The 13,422-nt window shown below is 57.6% G+C and overlaps 1 protein-coding gene across 2 annotated transcripts in view; it reads right to left on the reverse strand.

Annotated features, from left to right (window-relative positions):
• LOC147086708 (protein-serine O-palmitoleoyltransferase porcupine-like) overlaps positions 1-5,426 on the reverse strand; it is a 48,669-nt gene extending 43,243 nt beyond the window's left edge. For both annotated transcript variants that reach the window (XM_085978863.1, XM_085978862.1), the window contains exon 1: positions 5,223-5,426. The gene's annotated coding sequence lies outside the window, so the exon portion shown is untranslated. The remainder of the gene's footprint in view (positions 1-5,222) is intronic.
• Between the last annotated feature and the right edge of the window lie 7,996 nt (positions 5,427-13,422).

Genomic DNA, 13,422 nt, shown 5'->3' on the forward strand with positions numbered 1-13,422 from the left:
TGTGGGTGGGCAGGGGGGGGATGTGGGTGGGCAGGGGGGATGTGGGTGGGCAGGGGGGGATGTGGGTGGGCAGGGGGGGATGTGGGTGGGCAGGGGGGGATGTGGGTGGGGCAGGGGGGGATGTGGGTGGGCAGGGGGGGATGTGGGTGGGCAGGGGGGGATGTGGGTGGGGCAGGGGGGGGATGTGGGTGGGCAGGGGGGGATGTGGGTGGGCAGGGGGGGATGTGGGTGGGCAGGGGGGGATGTGGGTGGGCAGGGGGGGATGTGGGTGGGCAGGGGGGGATGTGGGTGGGCAGGGGGGGATGTGGGTGGGCAGGGGGGGATGTGGGTGGGCAGGGGGGGATGTGGGTGGGCAGGGGGGGGGATGTGGGTGGGCAGGGGGGGATGTGGGTGGGCAGGGGGGATGTGGGTGGGCAGGGGGGGATGTGGGTGGGCAGGGGGGGGATGTGGGTGGGCAGGGGGGGATGTGGGGTGGGCAGGGGGGGATGTGGGTGGGCAGGGGGGGATGTGGGTGGGCAGGGGGGGGATGTGGGTGGGCAGGGGGGGATGTGGGTGGGCAGGGGGGGATGTGGGTGGGCAGGGGGGGATGTGGGTGGGCAGGGGGGGATGTGGATGGGCAGGGGGGGATGTGGATGGGCAGGGGGGGATGTGGATGGGCAGGGGGGGATGTGGATGGGCAGGGGGGGATGTGGATGGGCAGGGGGGGATGTGGATGGGCAGGGGGGGATGTGGATGGGCAGGGGGGGATGTGGATGGGCAGGGGGGGATGTGGATGGGCAGGGGGGGGATGTGGATGGGCAGGGGGGGATGTGGATGGGCAGGGGGGGGATGTGGATGGGCAGGGGGGGGATGTGGATGGGCAGGGGGGGGGGGATGTGGATGGGCAGGGGGGATGTGGATGGCAGGGGGGATGTGGATGGGCAGGGGGGGATGTGGATGGGCAGGGGGGGATGTGGATGGCAGGGGGGGATGTGGATGGGCAGGGGGGGGATGTGGATGGGCAGGGGGGGATGTGGATGGGCAGGGGGGGATGTGGATGGGCAGGGGGGGGATGTGGATGGGCAGGGGGGGATGTGGATGGGCAGGGGGGGGATGTGGATGGGCAGGGGGGGATGTGGATGGGCAGGGGGGGATGTGGATGGGCAGGGGGGGATGTGGATGGGCAGGGGGGGATGTGGATGGGCAGGGGGGGATGTGGATGGGCAGGGGGGGGGATGTGGATGGGCAGGGGGGATGTGGATGGGCAGGGGGGGATGTGGATGGGCAGGGGGGGATGTGGATGGGCAGGGGGGGATGTGGATGGGCAGGGGGGGATGTGGATGGGCAGGGGGGGATGTGGATGGGCAGGGGGGGATGTGGATGGGCAGGGGGGGATGTGGATGGGCAGGGGGGGATGTGGATGGGCAGGGGGGGATGTGGATGGGCAGGGGGGGATGTGGATGGGCAGGGGGGGATGTGGATGGGCAGGGGGGGGATGTGGATGGGCAGGGGGGGATGTGGATGGGCAGGGGGGGATGTGGATGGGCAGGGGGGGATGTGGATGGGCAGGGGGGGATGTGGATGGGCAGGGGGGGATGTGGATGGGCAGGGGGGGATGTGGATGGGCAGGGGGGGGATGTGGATGGGCAGGGGGGGGATGTGGATGGGCAGGGGGGGGGATGTGGATGGGCAGGGGGGGATGAGGATGGGCAGGGGGGGGATGTGGATGGGCAGGGGGGGATGTGGATGGGCAGGGGGGGATGTGGATGGGCAGGGGGGGGGGATGTGGATGGCAGGGGGGGATGTGGATGGGCAGGGGGGGATGTGGATGGGCAGGGGGGATGTGGATGGGGCAGGGGGGGATGTGGATGGGCAGGGGGGGGATGTGGATGGGCAGGGGGGGATGTGGATGGGCAGGGGGGGATGTGGATGGGCAGGGGGGGGATGTGGGATGGGCAGGGGGGGATGTGGATGGGCAGGGAGGGGGATGTGGATGGGCAGGGAGGGGGATGTGGATGGGCAGGGAGGGGGATGTGGATGGGCAGGGAGGGGGGATGTGGATGGCAGGGAGGGGGATGTGGATGGGCAGGGAGGGGGATGTGGATGGGCAGGGAGGGGGATGTGGATGGGCAGGGAGGGGGATGTGGATGGGCAGGGAGGGGGATGTGGATGGGCAGGGAGGGGGATGTGGATGGGCAGGGAGGGGGATGTGGATGGGCAGGGAGGGGGATGTGGATGGGCAGGGAGGGGGATGTGGATGGGCAGGGAGGGGGATGTGGATGGGCAGGGAGGGGGGATGTGGGATGGGCAGGGAGGGGGATGTGGATGGGCAGGGAGGGGGATGTGGATGGGCAGGGAGGGGGATGTGGATGGGCAGGGAGGGGGATGTGGATGGGCAGGGAGGGGGATGTGGATGGGCAGGGAGGGGGATGTGGATGGGCAGGGAGGGGGATGTGGATGGGCAGGGAGGGGGATGTGGATGGCAGGGAGGGGGATGTGGATGGGCAGGGAGGGGGATGTGGATGGGCAGGGAGGGGGATGTGGATGGGCAGGGAGGGGGATGTGGATGGGCAGGGAGGGGGATGTGGATGGGCAGGGAGGGGGATGTGGATGGGCAGGGAGGGGGATGTGGATGGGCAGGGAGGGGGATGTGGATGGGCAGGGAGGGGGATGTGGATGGGCAGGGAGGGGGATGTGGATGGGCAGGGAGGGGGATGTGGATGGGCAGGGAGGGGGATGTGGATGGGCAGGGAGGGGGATGTGGATGGGCAGGGAGGGGGATGTGGATGGGCAGGGAGGGGGATGTGGATGGGCAGGGAGGGGGATGTGGATGGGCAGGGAGGGGGATGTGGAATGGTGCAGGGAGGGGGATGTGGATGGGCAGGGAGGGGGATGTGGATGGGCAGGGAGGGGGATGTGGATGGGCAGGGAGGGGGATGTGGATGGGCAGGGAGGGGGATGTGGATGGGCAGGGAGGGGGATGTGGATGGGCAGGGAGGGGGATGTGGATGGGCAGGGAGGGGGATGTGGATGGGCAGGGAGGGGGGATGTGGATGGGCAGGGAGGGGGATGTGGATGGGCAGGGAGGGGGATGTGGATGGGCAGGGAGGGGGATGTGGATGGGCAGGGAGGGGGGATGTGGATGGGCAGGGAGGGGGATGTGGATGGGCAGGGAGGGGGATGTGGATGGGCAGGGAGGGGGATGTGGATGGGCAGGGAGGGGGATGTGGATGGGCAGGGAGGGGGATGTGGATGGGCAGGGAGGGGGATGTGGATGGGCAGGGAGGGGGATGTGGATTGGGCAGGGAGGGGGATGTGGATGGGCAGGGAGGGGGATGTGGATGGGCAGGGAGGGGGATGTGGATGGGCAGGGAGGGGGGATGTGGATGGGCAGGGAGGGGGATGTGGATGGGCAGGGAGGGGGGATGTGGGATGGGCAGGGAGGGGGATGTGGATGGGCAGGGAGGGGGGATGTGGATGGGCAGGGAGGGGATGTGGATGGGCAGGGAGGGGGATGTGGATGGGCAGGGAGGGGGGATGTGGATGGGCAGGGAGGGGGATGTGGATGGGCAGGGAGGGGGATGTGGATGGGCAGGGAGGGGGATGTGGATGGGCAGGGAGGGGGATGTGGTGATGGGCAGGGAGGGGGATGTGGATGGGCAGGGAGGGGGATGTGGATGGGCAGGGAGGGGGATGTGGATGGGCAGGGAGGGGGATGTGGATGGGCAGGGAGGGGGATGTGGATGGGCAGGGAGGGGGATGTGGATGGGCAGGGAGGGGGATGTGGGATGGGCAGGGAGGGGGATGTGGATGGGCAGGGAGGGGGATTGTGGATGGGCAGGGAGGGGGATGTGGATGGGCAGGGAGGGGGATGTGGATGGGCAGGGAGGGGGATGTGGATGGGCAGGGAGGGGATGTGGATGGGCAGGGAGGGGGATGTGGATGGGCAGGGGGGGGGATGTGGATGGGCAGGGGGGGGATGTGGATGGGCGGGGGGGGATGTGGATGGGCGGGGGGGGGGCGATGTGGATGGGCGGGGGGGGGATGTGGATGGGCAGGGGGGGGGATGTGGATGAGCAGGGGGGGGATGTGGATGAGCAGGGGGGGGGATGTGGATGGGCGGGGGGGGATGTGGATGGGCAGGGGGGGGGATGTGGATGGGCAGGGGGGGGGGATGTGGATGGGCAGGGGGGGGGATGTGGATGGGCAGGGGGGGGATGTGGATGGGCAGGGGGAAGGGATGTGGATGGGCAGGGGGAAGGGATGTGGATGGGCAGGGGGGGCGATGTGGATGGGCAGGGGGAAGGGATGTGGATGGGCAGGGAGGGATGTGGATGGGCAGGGAGGGATGTGGATGGGCAGGGAGGGATGTGGATGGGCAGGGAGGGATGTGGATGGGCAGGGGGGGGATGTGGATGGGCAGGGGGGGATGTGGATGTGGATGGGCAGGGAGGGATGTGGATGGGCGGGGGGGGGATGTGGATGGGCAGGGGGGGATGTGGATGTGGATGGGCAGGGGGGGATGTGGATGTGGATGGGCAGGGGGGGGATGTGGATGTGGATGGGCAGGGGGGGGATGTGGATGTGGATGGGCAGGGGGGGATGTGGATGGGCAGGGGGGGATGTGGATGTGGATGTGCAGGGGGGGGATGTGGATGTGGATGGGCAGGGGGGGGATGTGGATGTGGATGGGCAGGGGGGGATGTGGATGTGGATGGGCAGGGAGGGATGTGGATGTGGATGGGCAGGGGGGGATGTGGATGTGGATGGGCAGGGGGGGATGTGGATGGGCGGGGGGGGTGGATGGGCGGGGGGGGGGGGTGGATGGGCAGGGGGAAGGGATGTGGATGGGCAGGGGGAAGGGATGTGGATGGGCGGGGGGGGGGATGTGGATGGGCAGGGGGAAGGGATGTGGATGGGCAGGGGGAAGGGATGTGGATGGGCAGGGGGGGGATGTGGATGGGCGGGGGGGGGATGTGGATGGGCAGGGGGAAGGGATGTGGATGGGCAGGGGGGGGGGGGGTGGATGTGGATGGGCGGGGCAAGGGGCGAAGGGCTGGTCCAGTGGGTGGCGGCTGGGCTGGATTGGGAGCCGGTGAGCCGGGGTTTTTTTGTATGCATGTTGTGTTTTGCAGGGCCCGGGGTGTGTGTGGCCGGGTTTGAGGTGGATCTGTGGATATTTTTTTTCTCTCTCGGTTCCACCTTAAGCCTGTCCCTGGGCCCCGGGGCCAGCTTCACCTCACCCGCTCTCTCTCTGTCCGTCTCTCTGCTCACAGGCGGCCCACCGCTCGCTCCTCCCGCATTACCGGCGCCGCAGCCATTCTACAGGTCGCGAAGGAGGAAAATAAAAGAAGATTTTTTTTTAAAAGGGGCAAATTTTAAAGGGTATGCTGCCGCGCATGCGTCCGGGCTCTCCTCCTCTCTCGCTCATGGCAGGACTGCGCATGCGTCCGCTCTCCCGGGTGGCTTGTGCGCATGCGTCCACTCGCGGAGCCTACTACCCTTCTGCGCATGCGTCCACTCGCTGAGCCTACTACACTACTGCGCATGCGTCCACTCGCTGAGCCTGCTGCGCATGCGTCCACTCGCTTCAGCCTACTGCGCATGCGTCCGCTCCCCCCCCCCCCGGGGCCGGCTAGTGCGCATGCGTACTTTCTCTCCCTGAGTCCACCTGCTGCCTCCAGAGTGGCTGATGCGCCTGCGCGGCTCCCCAGCTACTATTTTTTGAGTCAAACATTATTTATTTAAATCTGGTAGAACTGGTTACAACTCCTCAATTACACAATAAATCCATTACATTACAGTAGCCGCAATTTTATTCCAATGTTGGGCGGACTTGTAAAAATCAACATTTCATTGTGCAGTACACACGTCTGCTGCATATATGACAAATAAATTGAATTGAATTGAATTGAATAAAACAAAGCCTTAAAAAATCAGCTTTAGGATTAACAGTAGAAATGCATTGGTAAAATTTTACAGACAAATCAACCATGTTAACAGTACAGGTAGCCATAGCGAAAAAAACAATCTCCCCCTCTGCTTCTGGTCGCCATAGTCTCCCTCAAACCTCACACCTCTGCCCCGCTGGCCGGTGCTAATCGCTTGCTGTGGAACAAAGGAACAATTGCAGGGGAAAGATTACATAGGATTAACTAGAATACAGGGCACTGAAACAGGCCATTCGGCCCCACCAGTCCGTGCCGGCGTTTATGCTCCACTCGAGCCTCCTCCCGTCGTTCCTCGTCTAACTCTATCAGCGTCACCCTCTATTCCCTTCTCCCTCAGATGCTTATCCAGCCTCCCCTTAAATGCATCTATACTATTCGCCTCGACCACTCCCTGTGGTAGCGAGTTCCACATTCTCACCACTCTCTGGGGAAAGAAGTTTCTCCTGAATCCCTGATTGGATTTCTTGGTGACTATCTTATATTCATGGCCCCTAGTTTTGCTCTTCCCCACAAGTGGAAACATTCTCTCTGTATCCATTCTATCAAAACCTTTCATAATTTTAATAGACCTCTATTAGGTCACCCCCTCAGCCTTCCCTTTTCAAGATAAAGAGACCCAGCCAAGGTAAGGGAATTAAGGGTTACGGGGAGCGGGCAGGAAATTGGACATGAGTCTAGGTTCGGAATGGTCATGGCCCTGTGGGTAGTGGAGGGGACCCAGGGGCCGTGTAGCCTGGTTCTGCTCCTATTTCTTGTGTTCTAATTCTGTGTTAGATTTCAGGAGATGGTTTTATTCCTGTTCCTGGCTGGGGTGGAGATCGCCTTTACAGAAGGTAAGTACCGTAGAAAATATAGGGACAGAGTGATCTCCTGGAAGAGTTTCGATCGCCTACATGGGTCGGAGAGGAATTTCCCAGATTTTTTCTCCCAAATTGGCCATTGGGTTTTTTATCTGTTTTTCGCCTCTCCTGGGAGATCACATGGGTTCGGGTGGGATGGAGAGTGATAGAAGATTTGAGGTTAGGATCAGATCAGCCATGATCTTATTGAATGGTGGAGCAGGCTCGAGGGGCCGATTGGCCTACTCCTGCTCCTATTTCTTATGTTATGTTTCTTATGTATATGGAGCCCAGAACTGTGCACAGTGCTCCAAGTGTGGTCTAACCAAGGTATGTGGAGACCAGAACTGTGCACGGTGCTCCAAGTGTGGTCTCTTCAAGGTATAGGGAGACCAGAACTGTGCACAGTGCTCCAAGTGCGGTCTCCCCAAGTTATAGGGAGACCAGAACTGTGCACAGTGCTCCAAGTGTGGTCTAACCAAGGTATATGGAGACCAGAACTGTGCATGGTGCTCCAAGTGCGGTCTAACCAAAGTATATGGAGACCAGAACTGTGCACAGTGCTCCAAGTGCGGTCTCTCCAAGGTATATGGAGACCAGAACTGTGCACAGTGCTCCAAGTGTGGTCTAACCAAGGTATGTGGAGACCAGAACTGTGCACAGTGCTCCAAGTGTGGTCTAACCAAGGTATGTGGAGACCAGAACTGTGCACGGTGCTCCAAGTGTGGTCTAACCAAGGTATGTGGAGACCAGAACTGTGCACAGTGCTCCAAGTGTGGTCTAACCAAGGTATGTGGAGACCAGAACTGTGCACGGTGCTCCAAGTGTGGTCTAACCAAGGTATATGGAGACCAGAACTGTGCACGGTGCTCCAAGTGTGGTCTAACCAAGGTATATGGAGACCAGAACTGTGCACAGTGCTCCAAGTGTGGTCTAACCAAGGTATGTGGAGACCAGAACTGTGCACGGTGCTCCAAGTGTGGTCTAACCAAGGTATATGGAGACCAGAACTGTGCACAGTACTCCAAGTGTGGTCTAACCAAGGTATATGGAGACCAGAACTGTGCACAGTACTCCAAGTGTGGTCTAACCAAGGTATATGGAGACCAGAACTGTGCACAGTACTCCAAGTGTGGTCTAACCAAGGTATATGGAGACCAGAACTGTGCACGGTGCTCCAAGTGTGGTCTAACCAAGGTATATGGAGACCAGAACTGTGCACGGTGCTCCAAGTGTGGTCTAACCAAGGTATATGGAGACCAGAACTGTGCACAGCACTCCAAGTGTGGTCTAACCAGGGTATATGGAGACCAGAACTGTGCACAGTACTCCAAGTGTGGTCTAACCAAGGTATATGGAGACCAGAACTGTGCACGGTGCTCCAAGTGTGGTCTAACCAAGGTATATGGAGACCAGAACTGTGCACAGTGCTCCAAGTGTGGTCTAACCAAGGTATACGGAGACCAGAACTGTGCACAGTGCTCCAAGTGTGATCTAACCAAGGTATATGGAGACCAGAACTGTGCACAGTGCTCCAAGTGTGGTCTAACCAAGGTATATGGAGACCAGAACTGTGCACAGTGCTCCAAGTGTGGTCTAACCAAGGTATATGGAGACCAGAACTGTGCACAGCACTCCAAGTGTGGTCTAACCAAGGTATATGGAGACCAGAACTGTGCACAGTGCTCCAAGTGTGGGCTAACCAAGGTATATGGAGACCAGAACTGTGCACAGTGCTCCAAGTGTGGGCTAACCAAGGTATATGGAGACCAGAACTGTGCATGGTGCTCCAAGTGTGGTCTAACCAGGGTATATGGAGACCAGAACTGTGCACAGTGCTCCAAGTGTGGTCTAACCAAGGTATATGGAGACCAGAACTGTGCACGGTGCTCCAAGTGTGGTCTAACCAAGGTATATGGAGACCAGAACTGTGCACGGTGCTCCAAGTGTGGTCTAACCAAGGTATATGGAGACCAGAACTGTGCACAGTGCTCCAAGTGTGGTCTAACCAAGGTATACGGAGACCAGAACTGTGCACAGTGCTCCAAGTGTGATCTAACCAAGGTATATGGAGACCAGAACTGTGCACAGTGCTCCAAGTGTGGTCTAACCAAGGTATATGGAGACCAGAACTGTGCACAGTGCTCCAAGTGTGGTCTAACCAAGGTATATGGAGACCAGAACTGTGCACAGCGCTCCAAGTGTGGTCTAACCAAGGTATATGGAGACCAGAACTGTGCACAGCGCTCCAAGTGTGGTCTAACCAAGGTATATGGAGACCAGAACTGTGCACAGTGCTCCAAGTGTGGGCTAACCAAGGTATATGGAGACCAGAACTGTGCACAGTGCTCCAAGTGTGGTCTAACCAAGGTATATGGAGACCAGAACTGTGCACGGTGCTCCAAGTGTGGTCTAACCAAGGTATATGGAGACCAGAACTGTGCACAGTGCTCCAAGTGTGGTATAACCAAGGTATATAGAGACCAGAACTGTGCACAGCACTCCAAGTGTGGTCTAACCAAGGTTAGACAGGGCTTGATGGCCGGCGCATACACGATGGGCCGAAGGGCCTCTTTCTGTGCTGTATAACTCTATGACTCTTGGACTAGGGGACATAGATTTAGAGCCAGACCTTTCAGGAGTGAAGTTAGGAAACACTTCTACACACAAAGGGTGGTAGAAGTTTGGAACTCTCTTCTGCAAACGGCAATTGATGCTGGGCCAATTGTTAATTTTAAATCAGAGATTGATAGCTTTCTGTTAACCAAAGGTATTAAAGGATATGGGGCAAAGGCAGGAATAGGTAGTTAGGGTTGTAGGGGCTGGAGGAGGTTACAGAGATAGGGAGGGTTGTAGGGGCTGGAGGAGGTTACAGAGATAGGGAGGGTTGTAGGGGCTGGAGGAGGTTACAGAGATAGGGAGGGTTGTAGGGGCTGGAGGAGGTTACAGAGATAGGGAGGGTTGTAGGGGCTAGAGGAGGTTACAGAGATAGGGAGGGTTGTCGGGGCTGGAGGAGGTTACAGAGATAGGGAGGGGTGTAGGGGCTGGAGGAGGTTACAGAGATAGGGAGGGGTCTACGGGATGGAGGAGGTTACAGCGATAGGGAGGGTTGTAGGGGCTGGAGGAGGTTAGAGAGATAGGGAGGGTTGTAGGGGCTGGCGGAGGTTACAGAGATAGGGAGGGGTGTAGGGGCTGGAGGAGGTTACAGAGATAGGGAGGGGTGTAGGGGCTGGAGGAGGTTACAGAGATAGGGAGGGTTGTAGGGGCTGGAGGAGGTTACAGAGATGGGGGGGTTCTAGGGGCTGGAGGAGGTTACAGAGATAGGGAGGGGCGTAGGGGCTGGAGGAGGTTACAGAGATAGGGAGGGTTGTAGGGGCTGGAGGAGGTTACAGAGATAGGGAGGGTTGTAGGGGCTGGAGGAGGTTACAGAGACAGGGAGGGTTGTAGGGGCTGGAGGAGGTTACAGAGATAGGGAGGGGTGTAGGGGCTGGAGGAGGTTACAGAGATAGGGAGGGTTGTAGGGGGCTGGAGGAGGTTACAGAGATAGGGAGGGTTATAGGGGGCTGGAGGAGGTTACAGAGATGGGGAGGGTTGTAGGGGCTGGAGGAGGTTACAAAGATAGGGAGGGTTGTAGGGGCTGGAGGAGATTACAGAGATAGGGAGGGTTGTAGGGGGCTGGAGGAGGTTAGAGAGATAGGTAGGGTTGTCGGGGGCTGGAGGAGGTTACAGAGAGGTAGGGTTGTAGGGGCTGGAGGAGGTTACAGAGATAGGGAGGGGTGTAGGGGCTGGAGGAGGTTACAGAGATAGGGAGGGGTGTAGGGGGCTGGAGGAGGTTACAGAGATAGGGAGGGTTGTAGGGGCTGGAGGAGGTTACAGAGATAGGGAGGGGTGTAGGGGCTGGAGGAGGTTACAGAGATAGGGAGGGTTGTAGGGGCTGGAGGAGGTTACAGAGATAGGGAGGGGTGTAGGGGCTGGAGGAGGTTACAGAGATAGGGAGGGTTGTAGGGGCTGGAGGAGGTTACAGAGATCGGGATGGGTGTAGGGGCTGGAGGAGGTTACAGAGATAGGGAGGGTTGTCGGGGCTGGAGGAGGTTACAGAGATAGGGAGGGTTGTAGGTGTATTGATTTCTTTGTGGGTTCAAAGACAAGACATTTATGAAAGAGAATGTGTTTTAATCTAAAGCTTGTTCAACTCAGTTCAACAGCATTTACAGGAGACATCATGTTAGAAAATCCATCTAGAACGAACCTGAAACTAAACTTAAACTGCCTTGCTTGTCTTGGTCACATGACCTCTGCTGGTCAGGCATAAGTAATCAATACCTGCAAACATGCTGGTAAGGCACCATAATCAAACAGGCAAATAACATCACTATTTGCTGATATCATTACATCTCCTTTTCTTAAAACAAATGTATTTTACTTTTAACTAACAACATGTTTTCTTTGTATTAATCTGCATTTTAACTGTAACACTTAATGAACTTACATTATCATTATCATGATCAAGGTTTTTTAACCTTGCTTTGTGTGTTCACATGAAATATGTAAATACACTAGAACTTGAAGAAAGAATAAGATAACATTACTTCCTTCTATAACAATAGTCCTTAAATTTGCTCAATGAGTCTCTCAGGAGGCTTCACGCGTCTTGAGGATTTTCTGATTGATTGTCCTTGAATCTGAGTTGTTGCCTCAGATGATTGGTTCTCAGCTGTGTGATCAGGTTGTTCAACAGTATCAGTCTCTTGACCTGCTGTGGCTGGTCCCATGAGAAGATCTCGACGATTTCTTCTCAGAACAGCACCCTCATCTGTCTGAATGGTGTATGATCTTGGTTGAACTTCACTCAGGACAGTTCCCTTCTGAGTCCATGTGTTTGTTTTGTCTTTGAACCTTACTTGGTCACCAGTGTGGAGTTCAGGTCGGTTTTGTGTTCCTCTGTCATAGTAGTACTTTTGCTTTTCTTTCTGTTGTTCTTTGAACTTCCTCACTTTCTCCCCCTCTTTTGTTTGGAGGAGGTTCTCCGGGATGGGTAGGTTTGACCTTAGCCGACGTCCCATAAGGAGTTGGGCTGGTGACTTACCACACTCGAGCGGCGTTGTGCGGTATACAAGCATGCTCTGGTAGAAGTCAGTTCCACTGTCTTTTGCCTTGTACTTCAGTCTTTTCACTGTGTTTGCGGGCTCTCCTGGGTCAACAGCTCTGGACAACGTGTCTGCTGTATACATCAGCTTACCCGGTGTGTACGCAACATTCAGTTCATCATAGACTGTCTCTCCTTCGCTTTCCACAACGAGGACTCTCTTTACCAGGTTCAGTCTCTCACAGGCTTTTAAACCTAGTATGGCTTGCACATCCTTTGGCACCACGATTAATGCTAGCGTGTGCTCTCTGTCCTTGTGTGCTACTTTGACAATGCATCTTCCTTCCACTGGTATTTCAGTACCTGAGTATCCTGTCACTTTCACTTTGATTCCATGTATCTTTGGTCTGGGTCTAATTTTCTTAAAATCAGTCTCTGATATCACATTAACTTGTGCTCCAGTATCCAATTTAAATGGAATGTGTATGTCATTCACTTTTAGTGTCAACATCCAGTCTCTTTCTTCTTTTTTGTTTTCAGACACAACATCTACATTGAACTCCTCTATGTCGCTTTCATCTACTGCATGGACCTTGCTTTGTTGCACTTGGTTCTTGCAGCAACGGGCATAATGGTACAGTAGGGGCTGGAGGAGGTTACAGAGATAGGGAGGGTTGTAGGGGCTGGAGGAGGTTACAGAGATAGGGAGGGGCGAGGACCACGGAGGGATTTGAAAACAAGGATGAGAATTTTAAAATCGAGGCGTTGCTTAACCAGGAGCCAAAGTAGATCAGCGAGCACAGGGGGTGGTGATGGGCAAACGGGACTCGGTGCAGGTTAGGACACGGGGGGGGCAGACGAGTTTTGGATGACCTCGAGTTAACGTAGGGTAGAATGTGGGAGGCCGGCCAGGAGTGCGTTGGAATAGTCGAGTCTGGGGGTTAACGGAGGCATGGATGAGGGTTTCAGCAGCGGATGAGCTGAGGCGTGGGGCGATGTTACGGAGGTGGAGTTTGCAGGGCTACGGGGAAAGGGGAGGGGAGGCCAGAGGAGGGAGCTCACTGAGGGGCAAAGGGATGGAGGGGAATTTTATGATTTGCAAAGAGCTGGGAGGTTCCACCATCTTTACTCTGATTGCCCGCTCGGTGCAAAAACCCCTTTGCAAATTTCCCATTTGGTGCAAACTCCTTTGCAAATTTCCCAGTTGGTGCAAACTCATTTGCAAATTTCCCAGTCGGTGCAAAACCACTTTGCATCAGGTCTGCGATTGGTCCCTTGTCCCTCAGTCGCGTTGCCGCAGCAACCCCGGGATGATCTGAGGCCTCGCTAACCAATCAGCGGCATCGGACCAGGGTGGTGCGTGCGGGGGAGTTGAGAAACGCCCACTGTCACTGGGCGGGACCACGTGGGCTCGGCCGGTGATTCGCCAGCGGCCGCCGTCAATCAACACAACCGGTGATCTGATTGGTCGAGTCCATCGTGCGGGGGGTGGGGAACCAGTGTGAGGCGATAGGGACCACGTGGGGGTGTGTGGCTGTTTGGTATTCGTGATTGACAGCCGGCTTCG

The sequence above is a fragment of the Somniosus microcephalus genome, unplaced genomic scaffold, assembly GCF_052327205.1.
Source record: "Somniosus microcephalus isolate GS21.2 unplaced genomic scaffold, FLI_Smic_1.0 unresolved_chr7, whole genome shotgun sequence".
Lineage (NCBI taxonomy): Eukaryota > Metazoa > Chordata > Chondrichthyes > Squaliformes > Somniosidae > Somniosus > Somniosus microcephalus.